The sequence below is a fragment of the Pinus tabuliformis genome, chromosome 9, assembly GCF_031772625.1.
Source record: "Pinus tabuliformis cultivar Carrire ecotype Pingquan chromosome 9, CPIR1, whole genome shotgun sequence".
Lineage (NCBI taxonomy): Eukaryota > Viridiplantae > Streptophyta > Pinopsida > Pinales > Pinaceae > Pinus > Pinus tabuliformis.
This window is the reverse complement of record NC_142307.1, coordinates 697,633,445-697,641,489: the sequence shown is the minus strand read 5'-3', so window position 1 is coordinate 697,641,489 and position 8,045 is coordinate 697,633,445.

Genomic DNA, 8,045 nt, shown 5'->3' with positions numbered 1-8,045 from the left:
ATCTTCCCAACAACGACACTCAATAGTCATGTGGTAGAACACCTGCATCATAATCAACTTGAGTTGTACACCTCCAAGCACTCTCTCAACCTGTTGGCCAAATGGGAAGCGTTATTCCTAACAATCCCAACTTGTGGGTATGATTCCAACCGAGGTATACTCTACATAGACCAATATAGGGGGAAATACTCGACTTGTCAAATAGAAAATGATCATAGAGACCCTATGAACCACAAATAGGGGAGAAACATATATGACCCTATTTTATAGAGATCCCTCAAAACCAAGAGCCCTCTATCTCAATTCATCCCAGATAGGGGGGAAGAGTTGGATCAATGTTCTCAATCAGTCTTTCTCTCTATAGCTCAAAAACATATCATCATGCTCATATCTAGTATCGACTTGAACAACTTACTAAAGATTTCAATCATCATCTCTTAATAGCAGTATTCTCTTGTTCATCAAATCAATTATAATATTAGAAGAAATATATATCACAAAAAGTATACCTTATTTATCCTCCCTCTCATGGATGTAGCAACCACAAGCCTAAGCTTGTTCCATACAATAGCATCGAATGAATTATCTCAGTCACATCTATATATGGGATTCTCTACCAATCGGATACCACTCATTATTATCACAATGTATCCTTGCCATATCCAAAACCTTCTCAAACAACTCTCCAAAGAGATTCTTTAACTTGTCTCATTGTTAGCCATGGCAACATCATCGTAATTAACCTTGGTCATGCTTAATGCTATGGACTTTTCATCAAAATATGATGGTAGATCTCATACTAATAAAACACCCAGATGTGTTCATCTTATCAATAATGATCCCAAACAACATTAGTACATCCATGCAACCAGATATAATTGGAAGAATATCTCACACCACGAAATTGATCTTCCATGCAAATAGCTTGAAGGGTGCTCGATGACAACTCAGTGTGTATGAAGTGCCTCAATCATGAATTCACTCAAGTTATATGCAAAACAGACACACACACACATACACGGATTGGTGTTCACATGGAAGATCAATGCTTCAATCAACTATCATTTTCCAAGTCATGTTCTATAATATCTCTTTATAACTTCTTGAAATTTAATGGGAGTGTCCAAGGATTTAAATTTCTACTTTCCAAAAATTCTTCAATAGCTTCACGATATAGATTTTCTTTTCCAAACTTTAGAAATTAATTCATCATGCCATAATTCATCATTTCAAACTTCAGAGGCAAAATACCTCTTACTTTGATCATCAGAGGCTCATTACCTATCAATAATAGACAATCAATATACATAACCAAAATCGAAGCCATACCTTGGACCACTTTTGAAGTAGAGGTTTGGATTGGAACATCTTCCTAGCTTCACTAATAATTGTCAATGTAGACATACCAGGCTTGGGAAACTTGTTTCATATGATGTTTTATGAAAACACAAAACTTGACCAAACCAATATGCTCATCCTCACACTAATCATTATTGTGCAATAAAATCAACTAAGTCAACTTATCAACCCTTATCTGGCAAATCAAAGTTAATATCAAAGTCATAAAAGTTTCTGCCAATATCATTATGGAAAACACTTTAGAATAGGTGTCTGGTGGATCTCTCAACCAAATACCAAGTTACAAAAACCTTTTATTTACAGAGCACTATCTAATAAAACGTTATCAAGCCATCCTCATGATCATAATATAAATAATTTTTGTCATTAGATACAAATGCATATATCAAGGATAAATATAAGTTTCATCCATTCATTGTGAGATCACAACTTACTAAATCACAACCTTTTATACTACAACTAATGTGCCCAATCCAATGAAGTCAATATAGAATCAATGCCAACATTAATCACTGAAAGTCATTATGCCCACATAACACTATCATCAAGGAAAATCATTAGCTATCAAAAACCCTAATTTATTATCACTTTTGAATTCAAACACTCCATAATCTAAAACATATCTATGAACCATCAATAATTATGTCAAAGTTCTAAAGCATCATAAATCATGCAAGCCAATATGCTACTAAGTCAAGCTAATAAGCAAAATCTTGTCAAACCCTTGCAATTCTTATCAAATACTAACATATACTAGCTTTAATGATCAAATCTAAACAACATACTAATATGCATATTATGGTCCCCTACAAACACAATTTTAGTCAACACATTCACATTCTCTATAGTAAGTCAAATATTCAAACTTCCTTGCTCATAGGGCATTCTATTGTATGCTCCTAGTTGGTAGGATTTTCATACTCCAGGTGCACATGTGATTTTAAGCATGAGTCTTTAGATTTTATGACCGACATGCACAAACACATCCATATACCTTCTTTTGTGTGGTTGTGAGGCTTGTAACCACACTGATAAGATTGATTTTATAAGGTTGTGGCTTAGACTAAGGGAACCCCTCTCTTAGACCAGAACTAGCTATAAACCAACAACATCAGATATTTGTCTATTTGTGTTAGAAAATTTCAACAATAAATAATCGTCTATACATCTAATGAAAATTATAATAGGTGCAGGGATCTTATGGAGAGTTTCTCCCTTTGAATGGGAATCTACTTTAGTTATCATCATTCAAGACATCAACCCGACTATCATAATATTTTCATGCATCAACATAACTGTTATATCATTAAATCAAATTATATTAGGTTCTAAAACATATATCAATCATGACCATAACATGTTAACATCAACTACTTCATCATCACATATGAAAATGTCATCAAAATTTTCATAAAGGGTTAGATTCATATGATTAGGGCTAGTTAATAGGTGTCTTCAAGGATCATAATCACTTCATTACTTCTTTTTCATTTATTCAATCATCAAATAAGGTCAATTAATGTTTCCATATTGAAAAATTACGAAGCCAAGGTCAAGAAGGTCCTGAGAAATAATCATATTGTTACACTTTTATCACCATGGTTATCATGCTTATCATAAAAACTATCAATACTATCAAGCTACCATATATAATAATCAATGTGCTAGCCTTCCTTTCAGGATCAAGAAATCCATTATGTCTAAAATAAAAGATGTTTGTCAAATATCAAGATTACAAATATATCAAAAATCAATGTTTCTAACTAGCTTCACTGTGACTCAATAAAATGTAAGATACTTGTCCAATACCATGTGTACCATCTCATCATAAATACCTCGAATAAAAATTACTTTGATATACATGCATGAGAAATTTGTGAAGGTGATATTCTCATCATACCTTAGAGCTTACCTTGTCATCCAATATTGTAGCTAAAACACAACATTGAAACCAAGCACAATATATACCTTGTAGTATTCAAATACCTGTGTACCTTCTTGTTTTATGTAGACAGTTGTAGGACTTTTTCATATTTTTGTCAGGTGCCTCTTTTCCTTTTCTAGCACTAACTCTTCTCTTCTCTTCCTACACTAGCCATGATCATCAAGAAGGATCCACTTATCACATCTCATCAAGAGGTTAGAAGTATCCAAATACTCTAATATACATGTAGGAATTATAATTAAGGATCAAATCAATAAATCTAAACAAAAGTATAGACATAAATTGGCAAAGTACGTATCTTCAATGAGAGTAGATCATCTCCTCCATTAACCATATAACATTGATGCCTTTAATCTATTCATCAAATTCAACAATAACCAAGGCCTAATTGAGACTATCCCATCTAGGGCTACATCAAACCTATCACAAGTGCTAGAACATCTTCAAACTGATCCTCCTAGGGTTTCTAGATTTCATATATTTGTCATAAACCAAGGTTTCTTCCAAACCCCAACCTCATAATATCCATCAAACCCTAATAACCAAATTTCCTCGGGTTTCCTTCAAACTTTAGTATTCTTTTAGGTCTCCTCCATATTATCTTGCTTCCATCAAAGGTGTCTTCATAGGGGTGATCTCAATGAATTTTCTTCAACCCAAATTTGATACCATGTTAATTTTTCTTGGGGCTATATTTATCTTTTCTTTGCTAATTTAATTTCCATTATTTACATATTGAATTCACCCCATAGAAACTTAACGTTATTAAGGTTTAAAATATTATTCAGAAAAAATATGCAATTATATAGAAAGAACAACATCATCACCAATGTAGCAAAACATAAAGGAACAAGAGAAGAAAATCATAATGGCAGAAGTGTCCTCAGACACGTAATTTTATTAATCAGAAAAAAATAACTACATAATCTGATTTTGCAAGAATTTACACCCGAACATCCAAACACTCTTGCAATGAGCTATTTATAAGCTCTGTGTCCTAACTACCTCTAATTATGGATCACTTATTAAATAACAAGTGTCCATTTACAATAAATGCTCTTCAAACCAACTAGCTAACAAATCTCCTAAAATAGAGCCTAAGATATGACACATTTGGAGAGTCATATCTAGTTACAACAAAATTCTAAATAATTAAACATTCTAGAATAATAATTATTAATTTAATATCTTAAATTAATAATTATTTTATTCTATTTTTATAACCTATGATAAGATTGTATTTTTGGATCATCTAACATTCCCCCCTATGATCCAAAGATACATGACAACAAATACCAAGTTCATCCCTGAACTTAGTAAATTTTATTCTGCCAAGCGGTTTCGTGAAAATGTCGGAGATCTGATCTTCGAAAGGACAATAAACTAGCTTGAGGATATCTTTGGCAATGAGAGATCTGATATGATGATACTTGGTGTACACATGCTTTGCCTTTGAATGAAAAATTGGGTTCTTGGCAAGTTTGATGGCTGAATGGCTATCAATGAATAATGATGTAGCTTCTGTCTGAGAAATGCCCAAGTCCTACAAAATTCTGTGCAACCAAACAATTTCACATGCTGCTTCCCATGCTGAAATGTACTCTGCTTCTGCTGAAGAAGTCGCTATTGTAGCTTGCTTCTTACAACTCCAAGATACTGCTGCTGACCCCATATTCATTAAATAACCTGATGTTGATGCTCGATCATCAATACTTCCAGCAAATCCGGCATCAGAATATCCACCAAGTACAATGTTTTTAGTCTTTCAGTAGAGAAGACCAAAATCTTTTGTTCCTTGGATATATCGAAGAACTCTTTTGGCTGCATTCCAGTGGCTGTCTCATGGTTCCTGCATAAGATAGATCAGGATGAGTATTTTTCAAATAAATCAAGCTACCAATCAACTGTCTGTAAGTTGTACTGTCCACCTTTTCCCCCACTTCAAATTTTGAAAGTTTCAAGTTTTGCTCCATGGGGGTGAGAACGGGCTTGCAATCCTACATGCCAAATCACTGAAGAACCTCTGCTGCATACTTACTCTGAGAAATGAAAATATGATGTGGATGTTGGAAGACTTCAACTCCAAGATAGTAGTGAAGTAATCCCAAATTTGTCATGTTAAAACCTGCATGCAACTACTTTTTCACCTGTGCAATATGATCATCATGGTTTCCAGTAATGATCAAATCATCTACATACATAACAAGAATTACTAGATATTTTCCCTATTGTCGCACATACAAAGTATCATCAAATTCACTTCATTGAAAACCAACTTTCTTAAGGTATTCATCCATCTTTGCATACCAAGCTCGAGGAGCTTGTTTTAATCCATATAAAGCCTTGATCAATTTGCAAACTTTATGTTCTTGTCCTTCAATTTCAAAACCTGGCGGTTGGGTCATATACACTTCCTCCTGTAAATCCCCATTGAGAAAAGCACTTTTCACATCCATTTGATGAACTTTCTATCCTTTCTGAGCGGCCAATGCAAGTGTTAATCAGATGGTGTTCCATTTAGGTGTAGGAGCAAAAGTTTCCTCATAATCAATGCCTTCCTGCTACGCAAAACCTTTTGCGACAACTCGTGATTTATACTTTTCAAGTTCTCCCTTCTGATTATACTTAATTCTGTAAACCCATTTGCATCCTATGGGTTTAACATTTAATGGACAATCAACAAGTTTCCAAGTGTTATTATCAATTACTGCTTGATATTCTTCAACCATAGCCTATTGCCATTCTTTATGTTTTACTGCTTCTTTGTATGTGGAAGGTTCAGCAAAATAATTTGCTAACAAGGCAAAATTGCCTTCACTTCTATGTGCCCTTCTGGTGCCCATTTTATTCTACTCATCAGGCTTTACATCTTTCAAAAGTTGAACTGCCCATTTCGGTAGTTGGTGCTCACTTGTTTGTGCTTCTGTAAAATCTCCATCATTGTAAACAGGATTAATATAAACTGATGTTCTTCGTTCAGGTGAAGAATTTGGAGAATCACTGTCAGAAGAACTGCTACTGCTTGGAGATACGGATGAACTGTTAAAAGACCCAGATGATGTTGTTGATGTAGATGGACTGGATGACTCATCTTCAGAGGAAGAAAAATCAAGTTCATACCAATTTGGTGAAGTTGGTTGACTTTGCATTTTTCCATTTATTTTACTTCCCTTAGTTTCTAACTTGTGAAAAAGATTTTCAATTTCTTCAGCACTCTTACTCTCAGTTTCATCAAAAATGACATCCCTGCTCACAATGAATTCTCCATTGGTCAAAAGATGATACCCTTTCTTCTCATCAGAATAGCCAATCATTGTGCATTTTAAATTTCTTGAGTCAAGTTTAGTTCGTTTTTCTTTTGGAACTAAGGCATAACATACTGATCCAAAAACTCTAATATGTTTAACTCAAGGTTTGAAACCAAACCAAGCTTCATAAGGTGTGATTTCGTCTAAAGAAGCAGTTGGAGATCTGTTTCTTAAGTAGATAGCTGTATGTATTCCTTCTACTCAATATGTTGGACTTAACTTCTTGAAAGTTAACATGGATCTCGCCATTCCTAAAAAGGTGTGATTCATTCTTTCAACTACTCCATTTTGTTGTGGAGTGTAAACATTACTAAGATGTCGTCTTATGCCATTTTCATTGCAATAAGTTTTGAATTCATTTGAAGTGAATTCTCCCCCATTATCCATCCTAAGAGTACCTATCTTTTCTTTGACTTCATTTTCAACAATTCGACGAAAATTTTTAAAGTTATCAAGTGCTTCTGACTTTTTCTTCAAGAAGTAAACCCAAGTCATTCTGTTAAAATCATCAATGAATAGTAAGAAATATTTGCAACCACCAAATGAAGTTTGTAGTGGTCCACAAACATCACTGTGAACTAGTTGTAGCCGCCTGTTTGCACACCATGAACTTGTTGGAAAACTTTCTCGACTTTGTTTGCCATAAATGTAAGCTTCACATTTTGCATTTTCCCTTTTGAAAGTGGGAAGTCCTTTAACCATTCCTTGTTTCTGCAATTGAGAAAGACTCTCAAAATTTAAATGTCCATATCGTACATGCCATAGTCTTATAGGTGAAATACTTGTACTCACTACCACTGCAAAATCAGAATGCCTCGGAATAACTGTCCCTTTCATCCATAACAGTTTTCCATCTTCATATCTTGTCATGACAGTTTTCAAACTCTGTTTGACTGAATTAATCTCGACTAAACCATCTTCCATAATCACCTAATGTCCTGCTTTTCGAATCGTGACTAAAGAGAGCAAATTTTTCTTAAAACTTGGTACATACCATACATTGGAAATCATTTTTTTCTCCAATGGCAGGGAGAAAAAATTTAACTGCTCCTTTTCCATAAGGAGTATCTTTTGTATCATCAGCAAGAAAAATGGAATTAATTTGGCAATCTTGAAAATTCCAAAAAAAAATCACGTCGACAAGTCATGTGTTGAGTTGCCTCAGAATCCAAAATCCAGGCATCTTCATAATCACTTCTAAGATGGGATGAAAGTTGTGATACTAGTAAGGAAGTAAAAACATATTCTAAGTTATCGTCATCTTGATCATTTGCAAATTGCGCTGAGTGCTACTGAAACTTGGGACTTTTATTAAGAGATGTTCGACAATCTTCAGCATAATGGCCAAATTTGTTACATCTTCGACAAAAAATTTGACTTAAATCTCTTCCTCTTCCTGAAGATTGTCCTCTCCCTCTGCTTTGACTTCTATG